A 14,448-nucleotide genomic window follows, 5' to 3' on the forward strand; every position below is an offset into this window, starting at 1 on the left:
TTGAGGACAAGCATTGTTTTAAATTTGGGGGTGTGATGACGGGCAAAAATGCACGTTATTACAACACAAAGATATAAAACAATGTAGGATTGCGACGGTAAACATATGTAAAATCGTGTCCAAAAGCATTAAGTTAAGAACATTGCGATCGCATGCGTCCATCACATTAAAGAAGCTAATTTACGTATTTTGTGCAGGAAAATGCATTGGCACAAGGCAGAATCGCGATCCAAGGAATTCAGCGTCCAAGCACATTAAGAGATTGCGACAGCAAGGCTATGCGATCATATGCGTTCGTGAAGATCTACTTAAGAAGGTGACCGCATAGAGACGACACATCGAGGTGAAAGCTTAATAAATCACGATGGGATAGAAAGCTGATGATAGTCGAATCCGAATTTAGTTGACAAGCCGTTAACGACACACTGTAGCAAGTACACTCAACTTTTTCGTGACAATTAATCGGCATATCAGACAGAGATTTAATGACATCCCATCAGTGGAATCATTTAAGAGAAAAGCTTCTTCTCCTTGATCTCTATAAATACCGAAGGCCACTGTTATGTTGATTTCGTGATTTGAGCTTAGGAGTGTATTGTATAAAATAATTTGGAAAAATAAGTATGAATGATGTGTTGATGCGTTGATGCGTTAGTAACGTGTTGATGCATTAGAGATTTGCAGCAGGATGCATGACACTCCTCTACTGACGTTCAAGTTTTCCTAAATCAGATCCAAGTATAAATCCAATTTAGATTTCTGGTAAGTCTAGGGTCAAACTCAGGGATTTAGATTTAAAGCTAACGCAGACAATGTGTTGTAACTGTTGTAGGGATATCCTAAGTGTATGGAGAAATGAGTTATTTACACTAAGGTGTTGTGTGTGTGTGCAAGAAGATACAAAAGGGTCGAGTTGAGAATGATGGGTCGTGTGAAAATGGATTTTGATGCAAGTGATATGCGTCGATCTAAGTTGGATGTACACGAACAAGAATATGATGCGAATGAGATGATTTGTTTCTCCGTTTATGCGTTAGACTCTATTCGACACTTCTCAATGCGAATATCATACAATACCTATCTCTAGGATGTATGCGTCGAACACATGATGCAATAAAACACCAATGAGTCTCTCTCTAGATGTACTAGGCATTCTAACTTGATGCTGGCTTACTTATTCTCTCGAATAGTTTAAGCTAAAGATGCTTTTACCAATTGATTTAGTTGGCTGAAATTTTGCTTGAAGTATAGATACATCTAACATAAACAAGAAATAAACAATGGCAAAGTATGATAGATCAAATATATGAATTTATAAAGAAACCGATTGTTTTTACAAAACCAATACTTAATCAGATGAAAGGATGAAAGTGATAAGTAAGATGAAATGAAATGAGTCAAGCCGTAGAGTACAATCTCTTGTCCTCTTTGGCTCAATTTTAGTTGTGTACAACCACTTGTGTAAGAAATGGAAGAAGTGTCTCTTTCAAGCTCGGCTTCCTCTGCTCCTTGATCGGCGATGGTGGTGGTTCTCGTCCCTCTTGCTCTTCTCGACACCACAGCACAGCTCTAAAGATCTAAAACTAAGACTAAGCTAACACTGAGACTAAAACTGAGAGTTGAGAACTTGAACTTCTGAACCTTTAACTCTGGTGGGATTTCTTCTATTTATAGGCGTTGGTCTTCTCCAGCTTGATGATGGCAGCATTAAATTCCATACCCTGGTTTGTTGTCTGACACCCAAATGCTTTTCAGACGCCTTCGCTGCAGGTGCCCATGCTTACAAGTTGTGATTTAACACAAACAGCCCGAATAAATGAATCTTCCTTGCGTTAAATCCCTTCGATGCATGGCCCATGCGTTAGTCTTTGCTTGCAACGCTTTTCTTAATCATACGTTAGCCTCTTGTTGAAATCCCGCAATATCATGCGTTATTGCCGCAGTACTTTAGCAATAAACATTCTTTTGCATGAGTTTGATAATGTTCGAGTAATTCCATGCGTTTCTTTTAAAAATGATGAGATTTTATCATTATAGATCCTAATTGTTCCAACTTATGAGCCACAATAACTTGTATTTCTACAAGTTTTCGCACCCCCAAATTTGAACAATGCTTGTCCTCAAGCATTCCATAAATAATTCAGATCCTAATTGTTCCAACTTATGAGCCACAATAACTTGTATTTCTACAAGTTATCGCACCCCCTAAATTTGAACAATGCTTGTCCTAAAGCATTCCATAAATAATTCTTTGTTATCTCCCTTGTCTTTAGTGTGCAGTGTTCACCTCTCATCATATTCACTTATAAGCTTGAGACTGGAGTTTCGAAAAATGTAACGCAGATTGATTCTTTTCTAAAAGGAATGATGTTTTATTTCAGGTGCAGCAAGCTTTTCGTCAATAACTCCTTTCGTTCCTCAAAACATTCCCCTTTTTTTCTAAACCATCAATGCGTTAGATGCTTTTTAAAATAGATGCCGGTTAAAAAGAAAAAGTATAAATTTTCAATTACCCATGCGTTTTTCCAGGTGTCCCACTTTCGTTTTGGCTTGCCCCCACGGGTGTCATGCGAGCATCCAACTATGGATGAGAGCCCTTCACAACTAAACTCATTTCTAGCATTCATGCGTTTCAAGATATAGCTTCTTTAAACTAGATAGAGGAGTTTTTGGGACCATTGGCCTAGGAGACTTAACTTCATTTTGGCTTGCCCCAACGGGTGTCATGCGAGCATCCAACTATAGCTAAGTGCCTGTTCCAATTTTTCAACTCATGCCAATTTAAGGTTTTTCTTTTAGAGAAATGACAGAGGAGTTGCGTTTAACATTTTTCTATTTTGTTTCATTTCTTTTTGATGTACTCGATTAATGCATCTTAACTTGGATTTCCCTCATCCCCAAATTTGGAGATCAGCTAAATCCTCATTGCTAAAAGAGAAAAAAAAAATTGAAAAGGCTTTGAGAGTTTCAAAAGAAGTTTTGATTTAAAACTTGAATGCATTAGAAAGAAAACATGTAGTCTTTTTAGAGAAGTTCAGGCTTTGTTGATTTTCCTAACGCCTACTCTGTACTTATAAATTTCATATTGCTAATATCATTGAGGTAAAGCAATGCATAAGACTAGAAAAATAGCTAAAGAACAAAAAAAGTATGCTAAGGTTAAAGCAAGGAAAAATGATAGAAATTTTCATTCATTTTCATTGGATAACTAATGGAATAAACAAACAAAGCAAACGAATACAAAAGATTATCAAATAAAACAAAGTACAAAATAACCAAAACCCCGAAACTTATTGTGCTAGCACGTCATCCCTACATTCTTCTGCAGGGTCTTCATCCATAAATCGTAGAGGGTTCCTAAGGTGAGCAGGTAGCGGTGGCAGGGCAAACATTCCGACCAAGACCTGATTAATATACTGCGTTGTGTAGACAAACTGGTCTTGCATTCTTCTTGTTTGCTGCTGCAATTAATCCCTTAGAAGCCTATTTTTTTGTTGAAGACTTTCAATGGACGCGACCAGTGGTTTATGTTGATCACCAATGAAAGTTTTCAACTCGTCAATATCAGTGCGTTGTTGTGGCGATGCTGGCTCTTCACTTCTTTCAACTGGGTCTTCAATATTTCCTGCATTGACCCTAACCCAGTTGGTTAAGAAATGACTGAAGAAGGCACAACAGTTGGAATTGGAATTGGTGAGGGCGAAGGAAGGGGACTAGGGATTTCTTGATCTACATTGGTGGGCTCTTGGTGCATTGGGTCAAGACTCCCTTCTTGCGGGGCCAATGATGAGTTTGGGATAGGAATGTTTCGGTCTGGCCGCGCTTCTTCATCAGTAAATGCATACTCTGCTTCGTAATCTTCATTCTCCGAAGCTTCATCGCTACGTTCAATCACCAGGACGTATCTTCTTTTGGGGGCGCGTTTGGAGGGTCGAGGCCTGGCTGCCGCTTCTTTGCGAGGTAGGGCAAGCGGGTGCGACGAACCGCGAAGCAAACGTCTGATCAACTTGATGTCCATTAGACCATCGATTTCCTCGTAGTCATTCCCCAGAGGGATGCCCCCACGTTCTGATAACTTGTAGAAATACAAGTTATTTACGCCACCTTATCTAGATATTGTAGCCAAAAGTTAGTAATTATGCACCAATTGTATGATAATTAGCATGTTATTGCAATAATTATAAATGTTTGCGATTACACCTACTAACACGAAAAAGATGGAAGGTAAGCCGAACTTTACTCTATTTTGCAGGAGACTAAGTCACCGCTTGTGTTCAAGGCTCACGAGAGACTAATCAACGCATCTTTGTCACATTGCGCCCGTCAATCAACAATGAAGAGACGATTACCGCAATGGCAGCATAATGCGATAGTATATCCGAGGGCCATGCTTCAACCACATGCGGTAATAAAAACAGACATCACATGCGAACCTATGATCGAAAGATGCAGTTAAGCAATGCAAAAGCGGAGGATTGAGACACGTGTACAACTAACGGTTGTGCAGAATTGATGGTCTGATTGCATAACAGAAGGAATAATATCCCTCCATCTTCGAAATTACCATAACCATGAGTGGGGACCATAGGGCCGGAGTTAAAGATCTACACCTATACATACCCCATTGATTTAAGAAAAAAAGCATACTACTTGATACAGGGCTAAGTGCTGCTAGATTGTAGAGAAAATACTGAGCTGAGTGCTTGAGTGAAGAAATCCGAGAAGAAGACGAGATAAGGCCAAGAGGTGAATCTTAGATCCAACCTGCCAAACACCCGATCGAAAGCTCTGTGCAAAGATCCTTGCTACCGGTAGAGCAAGCCTGAGAGGGAAGCTCTTCCTACCATTAAATCCATCCTATCCGGCAAGCAGATCTCTATCGAATCAGTGCCAAGACATTGGCACTTGTTTGTATCTGTTCTATCTGCCTTTCATTGTGTATTTCATGTTTTCTTTATCTCTTCATTCACACACCATGTATCAAACACTTAGTAGAAATATTAAATGTTTCGATAAATTCCATTTACCATTCTCTGTCTATTTTCGTTCACCCACCAATCACTTTCTCCATGATGTCTCTTAACCCCCTGATGAGCAATATGAATCACTAAGAACTTAATCTGTATTAAAAATATAAAATACGTTTAGCTAAAGCATGCTAGACGACATCTTCATCTGTGAGAGCAGAAGTGAAGGTGTCATTCTGATCTATCGAGAGAAGGTCAGAAGAATGCGTTAACTAAAGCGAGTAGTACTTCCAGACATGGAAGCAACCTTGCATTCACTACGTTAGTCTCTGTTTCACCACAAACATGTGAGAGCACGACCGATCACTGAGAGGTGTACGCCAAGAGAAGAGCGGAACAGTATTTGTATCTTCAATCCAATTAAGAACTTGCGTTATTTGTATTATTTTTCTTTCTCTTTCTATTATTTTCATAAGACTTGTCGCCGCATCCAATGTCTTTGCATAACTTTCATAGCCAGGCTTAATCCCAACATCTTGTACATGAAGTCTGTATCTTATATCATCTAGCTTAGGTTTACTGTATTTTTATATTTTTATCGCATCTTTACTACTTTCCTTATTTTATTGCAATTTATATACTTATACAAACTCATTTTTAAAGATTGAAAACTTTGTCGCATATATCATGAACGTACCACAATAACCTAAACCAGTCCCCGTGTTCGACCTCGGATCACACCGAGAAACTTGCGGTGGAATTACACTTGGTTCCATCGTAAGGAAACTTGTGACAACGCATGGCATACTACATAAACATCCATAATTAATGCATAACTAGAAGTAGTATCATATCATTGTGAGCAATTTATATCATCAATCCAAACGCATTATATGTTCACACAGCGTGCAGATCAACCAAGGGAAATAAAGTTGTCCTTGTGGTTTGGCTTAAATGGCTTTGATCTGGTCTCTTATTATCTTCCCTACATCTAGAGGAATGCGCTGCATGATACAGTAAGTGGCCAGGACACGTTCTCTTGACAATGTCTCATCATGCATTGTAGGCATGATGATTTTCTTAATTAGATAATACCACAAGTTCGAGTCTGGCTTCAGGTTCCTGGAAGCTAATATCTTTACTCCATTTCTTGACGTTTTCCATTCGCTTCTAGGCTTGGCCACTACTCTTAATGCATCTTCTACTTGGCTCGGAGTCAGATGTTCCAAGATGCAGGTGCCTTTTGCATTTGAGTTACTTGTTATATCGAACACTTCATTAATCTTATCAGCTGAGAAGCGCACCAAAACACCATCAATAAATGTCGTACTTTTCTCCATATCGATCTCACTACTGTAAAATTGGCGGATAAGGTTGGGCCAAATTCTTGTATGCCCAACGCATAGCTGACCCCAGCCCATTGCTTCCACAGTTTCGGTTATGTATGCTGACAATGGGTTGTGTTCGGGGAAAAAGCTCTTCTCTTTAAGAATGTCACTAAACTGGCGCTTCCTTCCCATGGTCTTTTTAGGTAACCCGTCAGTTACCTTGCGCTTGCCTACCTCATGTGCCTTGGCTTCCCACGCCAACTCCCTTAATTCATTTTCCAATTCTTTTTAGAGAGCTGGCTTTTTTCGCCCTTGCCTTGCAGGCTGATATTGTTCCAATTCCTTCTCTAACACGATATGCCTTGAGCAGCTCTCATGCGTTGCACCTCAGGACTGGATGCGAACTACTTTTCTTCTTCCTCCAAAATTAATTTTCTTTTTCTCATCACTCTCTTTGCTTTCGATGGCCCTTCATTCGCGTCAGATTGGCAAGGTTGTGACACATCAGGGCCAACTTCCATTTCTTCATCATCTTCTTCTTCTTCTTCCAACTCAGCTTCAAGAATCATTGCATAGTCCTCCGCTTCATTGATTTCAAGTGATGCGTTGGTTGGGTCAGGACGCATCACTTGTTCCTCTTCTTGGCCCTGATTCAAACTTGCCAAGATTGCTCCGAAGACTTCTTGTCCGTCTCTCTGAGCCAATTTCGCTAGTTCCTTGATGTTTCGCTCTGACACAAGACTATCAGAGTTGGGCCTTGGTGGAGTGATTGGTGGGGTGCCGGATGGGGTATGCGGCGACCTAGGTGATGAAATGATAATGGATGAACGCGGCGGAAGGGGTTGGCTGGTTACTTCTACTTCAATCGGGTAAATGGTGGCTAAGGGTTGGATGGATAGTGGGGGAGGTGATGCACTGCGGGCGATGGCGCGTTATGGAGATAAGCAGGGATAGGGTCATGCGTTGCACCCACCGGAGTAATATTTGGAATGAACGGTGGTGGGGCAGGTTTGGTATAAGGTTTCTTGGCAGCCGTGGAGGAAGAAGGGCACTGTTGCCTTGGTTTTGAGGGAGTTTTGGGTTTTTGGGTGGTTTTGATGGGTTTCGACCGCGATGGTCGCTGGGAAGTAGAAGAGGGCCCGCCATGTGTCACAATCGCTCTTTCGGAAGCTTCTCTTAGCGATTGTTTGGCACTTGTTCCCACTCACAAACAAGTCAGCCAACTCGAATACGGACTGCCGATGGCACACCGAGTGCCTCTCGCAACCTCCACCCCCATTTTAGGGAAAACGGTTTTAGAAAACGGGTTTAGAGAAAAGGTTTTCGTAAGAAGTTTTGTGAGTGTGAATAAAGAAAGAAAGATTGTAGTGGACTAGAAAGCAATAAGCAACAACAACAACTTTATAGAGTACTACTCCGGGTATGAGGAAGTGATGGTTAGTCTTATCCCCATATAGTGCATTCTGAATAAAAAGCCAACTGGCGCCCTTGCATATGCAAAAGGGTGAGTGGTCACTTACAATGAAAATGTAAAGAAAGCAAGCTAACTAAGCTAATACAATACAAGATATGAAAGTATGCTAGAAGGGGGTCGGATCGGGCATGCGGCCATGGGCAACAAGCCCTGGACAAGCATGACCGTGACATTCTCCCCCACTTAATTAGTTGACGTCCCCGTCAACTGACCTTGTTCAAAATGTACGATGGCTGGAGCTGCATTCTTCAAATCTTCGGCCCGCTCCCAACTGATCTCTTCGTCTGGGAGATCCTTCCATTTCACTAAGAACTCTGTCAATTCTCGTCTGGGTCTTCCAATACGGCGCGTACGTTTATCCAGGATTTGTGTAACTTCTTTCTCAGCAGAACTCTTCATTGTGACTGGTGGGCGCCTTAGCATGTTTCTTTGTTCATCCTCGGGATCGGGATGATAGGGCTTCAGGATACTCACATGGATGACAGGATGAATCTTCATCCATGAAGGTAACTGAACCTTATATGAGGTTCTCCCGACCTTCTCAATTATTTCCACTGGACCTTCATATTTCCTTACTAGCCGTTGGTCTCTCTGGCCTCGGAAACGAAACCGTTCTGGTCGTAGCTTGATCAGGACCTTGTCCCCGGCTTGAAACTCGAGGGCCCTCCACTTCTTATCAGCCCACTTTTTCATCCTTCTTGATGCTCTTTCTAGGTAGGCGCGAGCTATCTCAGAGGTTTTGCTCCACTCTTTAGTGAAGTTATGTGCCTGAGGACTTTTCCCTGCATAAGGGTGGTCCACCAAGTGTGGCATGAGTGGCTGTCTGCCGCACACCACTTCGAAGGGCGTTTTTCCGGTCGCGGAACTCTGTTGGCTATTGAAGCTGAACTGAGCCACATCTAACAACTGGACCCAGTTCTTCTGCCTAGCGTCGATAAAGTGATGCAGATATTCCTCGAGCATACTGTTGAAGCGTTCCGTCTGGTCGTCAGTTTGGGGATGATAGCTAGAGGAGATATTCAGTGTTGACCCCAATATTTTGAACAATTCGGTCCAGAATGTCCCAGTGAATCTTCCGTCTCGATCGCTAACAATGCTCGCGGGGACACCCCATAATTTCACGATGTGTTTGAAGAACAGCTGGGCAGTCATCACGGCTGTGCACATTTTCGGCGTTGGGACGAAAGTGGCATATTTTGAGAACCGATCGATGATAACAAGGATCGATTCGAACTCTCCTACCTTAGGCAAATGGGTGATGAAGTCGAGAGACACGCTCTCCCATGTCTAGAGGGCACAGGTAGGGGTTCCAGAAGACCCGCTAATTTCGCCCTTTCGACCTTATCTTGTTGGCAGACAAGGCAAGCCTTGGTAAATTGCATGACATCGTCCCTAAGGCTTGGCCAATAGTAGCCTTGTTTCAGAAGGGCATAAGTCCTCTGCCAACCATTATGTCCTGCCCACAGTGTGTCGTGGCACTCCTTCATCAGTGACCTTCGTAACTCCCTGGATCTGGGGATGTAGAGGCGATTGCCCTTGGTGTATAGTAGGTCATCTTCCACCCAGAACTGGCGTGTTTTCCCCTCTCTGGCCAACTGTAGGATGGCCTGTGCCGCTGTGTCGTTTGTCAAGTGAGTTTTGACAGTTTCTCGTACTGTTGCACTCAACGTACTTGCTTGTAGGCGGGCGAACATGCACAGGGCCGCATGTTCGCTCTTTCGGCTAAGAGCATCGGCCGCTTGGTTACTTTTCCCCGATCTATGTTCAAATTGGAAGTCGAACTCCGCTGGACACTCCTGCCACCGTGCCTGTTTCGACGACAACTTCGGTTGGTTGAAGAAGTGACAAATGGAGTTGTTGTCGGTCTTGACCACGAACTTGGCCCCCAAGAGATACTGTCTCCAGACCCTCAAGCAGTGAACTACTGCTAACATCTCTTTCTCGGAGGCGGCATACCTCCGTTCGGCATCATTTAGTTTCCTACTCTCATACGCGATGGGGTGTCCGTCTTGGAGGAGGACACCGCCCAATGCGAAGTCAGAAGCATCAGTCTCTACTTCAAATGGCTTGGTCACGTCGGCAATTCTGAGGACCGGCCCCTCAATCATCACTTTCTTCAAGCCCTCAAAGGCGGCTTGACATTCAGGAGTCCAGCTCCATTGGTTATCCTTCTTCAACAGTTCGGTTAATGGCCCTGTTCTTCTCGAGAATCCTTCTACGAACCGCCTATAGTAGTTGGCTAGTCCGAGGAAGGATCGTAGTTCGGTCACGGATGATGGTACCCTCCAGTCTCTATCGCGGCTACCTTGCTCTCTTCCATACCAATCCGACCACACTCAATCACGTGGCCGAGGAAATTTATGCGCTCTTGGGCAAAGAAGCACTTCTCTCTCTTTACATACAACTGATTTCTCCTTAGCTTTTCAAAGACTAGTTGGAGGTGATGTCGATGGTCCTCCAGCAAGGCACTATAGACCACAATGTCATCAAGATACACTATGATGAATTTGTCGAGGTATTCGTGAAACACTTGATTCATTAAGGTACAGAACGTTGCTGGAGCATTGGTGAGGCCAAAGGGCATCACGAGGAATTCGAAGGCTCCATATCTCGTGACACAGGTCGTCTTAGGTTCGTCTTCTTCAGCAATTCGAACCTGATAATATCCAGACCGTAGGTCCAGCTTCGAGAAATACTTAGCACCGTGAAGCTGATCAAATAAGTCAGTAATGATAGGAAGGGGATATTTGTTGCAGACTGTGAGCTTATTCAAGGCCCGATAGTCGATGCACAACCGGAGGCTCCCATCCTTCTTCTTCTGGAACAGTACTGGGGCTCCGTAAGGGGCCTTCGCCGGTCTGATAAATCCTGCATCTAACAACTCGTCTAACTGTTTTCGGAGCTCAGCCAATTCTGGCGGGGCCATACGATATGCATTCTTGGCAGGCGGCTTTGCCCCTGGTAACAACTCAATCTCATGGTCAATCCCCCTTCATGGGGGTAAGGACTTGGGCAAGCTTTTCGGCATGACATCCCGATACTCTTCCAAGACAAATAGAATGTCTTGGGGGATCTCTTCTTCAGCGGACTCAACTGATTCTATCGGGATGGCCATGAACGTGGGTTCGTCGTGGGCCAGGCCTCTCTTCAATTGAAGGGCTGAGATCATTCTCACCCCATTTGGCTGCTTGATACTGGCTTAGACTACGGTGGGTGTAGATCCGGTAATGACTAAGCATTTGGCGAGGGGCATTGGTATGACTTTATGTTCAAGTAGGAATTCCATCCCCAGTACCACATCGAAATCATCCATCTTGACAATCACGAAGTCAACGAAGCCCTTCCAGTCTCCTAACTTCAACGGAGTTCTCTTCGCTATCCCCGTAATCGGTAGGGCTGCGAAATTCACAGCTTTTATCTTCCCTGCATCTCTTTCCCAAATCAAGTTCAGGTGGCGAGCTTCCGTTTCAGCCATGAAGTTATGGGTAGCCCCAGAGTCAACCATAGTGGTTTTGGTCGATCTTTGGTTGATCCAAGCATCCACATACATGAGACCTTTCTCTAGTGGCTCCGTCGCCTTTCCCATATTCTTCTGGAGTGCAGATAAGAATTTCAATGCCCCCATTCTGGGATTCTCAATTTCTACAGCTGGCTCGGTTACTGTCTCCTCTAGTTCAGCCTTGTCTTCGGAGGTAGAGGCTAACGTGGCTTGAAAAGCATTGAACGCGGTTCGATTTGGACATTTGCCCGCCCTGTGTGGCCCTCTACATATGAAACAAGACAGGGGGCGATTGTAATTGTTATGCTGTTGCGGCAGCCCCCGCCAGTTGTTTTCTGATCTCGGTTGGGATGATTTACGGTCCCCCCCCTATGTTCTTGTCTCCTCCCCCAGGTCTGGGAGGACTGGAACGGCTGTTTCTGTTTCTCCCATTTGAGGAAGTTGATTGCTTCCTCACATCCTGTGAGTCAGTGCTAAGGTCGTATAGTCGTTCAGCTGCCGCATAGGCAGAGGGGAGATCCTGTACTCTCTGTTCATATAGTTTTGATTTCGCCCACGGTTTCAGCCCTTCTACAAAGCAAAAGACCTTGTCTTTTTCAGACATATCTCATATGTCCAACATGAGTTCTGCAAACTGTTTTACGTAGTCCCTGATGTTATCTGCTTGCTTTAGCTCTCGGAGTTTTCGTCGAGCCAAGATTTCGACATTTTCAGGGAAGAACTGCGAACGGAGTTCTTGTTTCAATCTATCCCAAGTATCAATAGTGCAGCGTCCTTCCTGTATGTCTGTAAATCGTGATCTCCACCACAATTTCGCATCTTCAGCTAGATGCATCGATGCTAGTGTGACTTTCGACTCTTCAGTCACTGTGTTCGTCGCCTTGAAGTATTGCTCAAGGTCGAAGATAAAATTTTCCAGGGCTTTCGCTTCTCGCACCCCACAGAAGGGTTTCGGTTCTGGGATTTTTATTCTGCTCACTGCCATTGCTCCCCCAGAGGGGGCTTGGTTTCCTACCGCTCAGATGGTGAGATTCACCCTAGCACTCACATCCGCTATCTCGGCTCTGACGACATCAAGGGCCGACCGAAAGTCTTCAGACAAATCGGTTACCATCTGAAGTATTTCTTTTTGGGAGCTGTCCAGCTCTTCGACACGCTCCTCTATGTGGGCAACAGAGCCCGAGGAGCTATCGCCTCGTTCAAAGCTGCCGGACCGTACTGTTTTGGTCTCGAGGGTCTCTACCCTCATCATCAATTCTCTGACGGGTAATCCGTCTAGGCGACCTACCACTGCATCAATTCCATCGGCTTTCTCAGCAACTTCTTGTAGCCGAGTCTCTAGGAAACGGAAATTATCTGGGACCTCTCTCAGGTAGAGCATTTGCTCTTCCATCTCTACCAATCTGTCCACATGGGACTTGTTTAGGTTCTTCGTCGCCGACATGATCATTGATCTTCCCTCTATAAGCCAACCTGGCTCTGATACCAACTGTCACAATCGCTCTTTCGGAAGCTTCTCTTAGCGATTGTGCGGCACTTGTTCCCGCTCACAAACAAGTCAGCCAACTCGAATACGGACTGCCGATGGCACACCGAGTGCCTCTCGCAACCTCCACCCCCGTTTTAGGGAAAACGGTTTTAGAAAACGGGTTTAGAGAAAAGGTTTTCGTAAGAAGTTTTGTGAGTGTGAATAAAGAAAGAAATATTGTAGTAGACTAGAAAGCAATAAGCAACAACAATAGCTTTATAGAGTACTACTCCGGGTATGAGGAAGTGATGGTTAGTCTTATCCCCATATAGTGCATTCTGAACAAAAAGCCAACTGGCGCCCTTGCATATGCAAAAGGGCGAGTGGTCACTTACAATGAAAATGTAAAGAAAGCAAGCTAACTAAGCTAATACAATACAAGATATGAAAGTATGCTAGAAGGGGGTCGGATCGGGCATGCGGCCATGGGCAATAGGCTCTGGACAAGCATGACCGTGACACCATGCAGGTTCTTGGTCGGAACGGAGTTTTTGAAGTTTGGCGATGGTTTGGAGGAGGTGACATTGAAGCAGACGAAGAAGAGAAGGAGCTTACCGGCGACTTCGTAGCTCATCGATTGGTTTTGGTTTTGGATGCTGAAGGCATTGCTACCGAAAAGTGACTAAAGAAACAAGCTTGATCGAGCGGCGGTGAAGGCTTCAACCGCTAGTTTTTTTTTTTCTTTCGAAGAGAGTTGTGAAGGCGATGGAAGAAGAGAGAAAATGAAGGGTTGCGCACTTTATAGGTCTGGGGAGAGAGAGTGGTGACGTCAGGCAGCGCCTGATGTCCGCATTTATTGCGAAGTCGAAAAGATGTGCCTAGGGCTTCCAAGCACTCGAGTGTTTTGCGTTTTCGAGATGCGTCCTTTCGATTTGGTTCATGCATTAGACTTTAGTTCAACACGTCAGTTTATTCCCAACCTAAGCTTCTTCCGATTGTACACAACATTTTTTTTATTTAAAATAAAATTAAATAATACTCTTAAACTAGAAAGTAATAACATTCATTAATCAACTTAAAACGTAGAGACAAGCAACAATGAGTAAACACAAACGCAGTGCTAAAATACATAATGCAAAAGAAATGAAGATAGAAGAAGCGTCCCTAGAATATGTGTCGATGTGAATGTAGGGATGCTTCGACGCAAGCCTCAATTGGCTTCGCGTAATACGAGGGATGAATTTTGTCGTTCTACACCATCTTCAAAGTATGGCTTCACTCCTCGCCCATTTACCTTGAGCGTACTTATGCCATCCTCCCGCGTCAGCTCTACTGCTCCTTTGGTATTCCTCGAGGTTTCCCTGCTGCTGAGCAAGACTCTAGGCTGCCGATTCTTCAATTCACTCAAAATCTGCCCCACTTGTATCTCCAGAGTTCTGATGGAAGACGTCTGACTTTTTAGCAATGTGTCGTTTGGGCGATATACTCCTTTAAGAAGTTCTTAAGCGGAGATCTTGAACTCGACGCATAGCCTCCTCGATTAAAGGGTTGTTGGTGCGACTGTTGCATTGGCTGGAATCCAGGCGACGGTCCTTGCCTCTGCTGCTGGTTTACCCCTGAGTGGTGTGGCTCATGTTGATTACCTGCCCAAGAAAAATTTGGATGGTTCCTCCATCTTGGATTGTATGTGTTTGAGAATGGGTTATTTTTAA

The sequence above is a fragment of the Benincasa hispida genome, chromosome 1 (assembly GCF_027475165.1).
Source record: "Benincasa hispida cultivar pf3 chromosome 1, pf3_genome.v1.1, whole genome shotgun sequence".
NCBI lineage: Eukaryota > Viridiplantae > Streptophyta > Magnoliopsida > Cucurbitales > Cucurbitaceae > Benincasa > Benincasa hispida.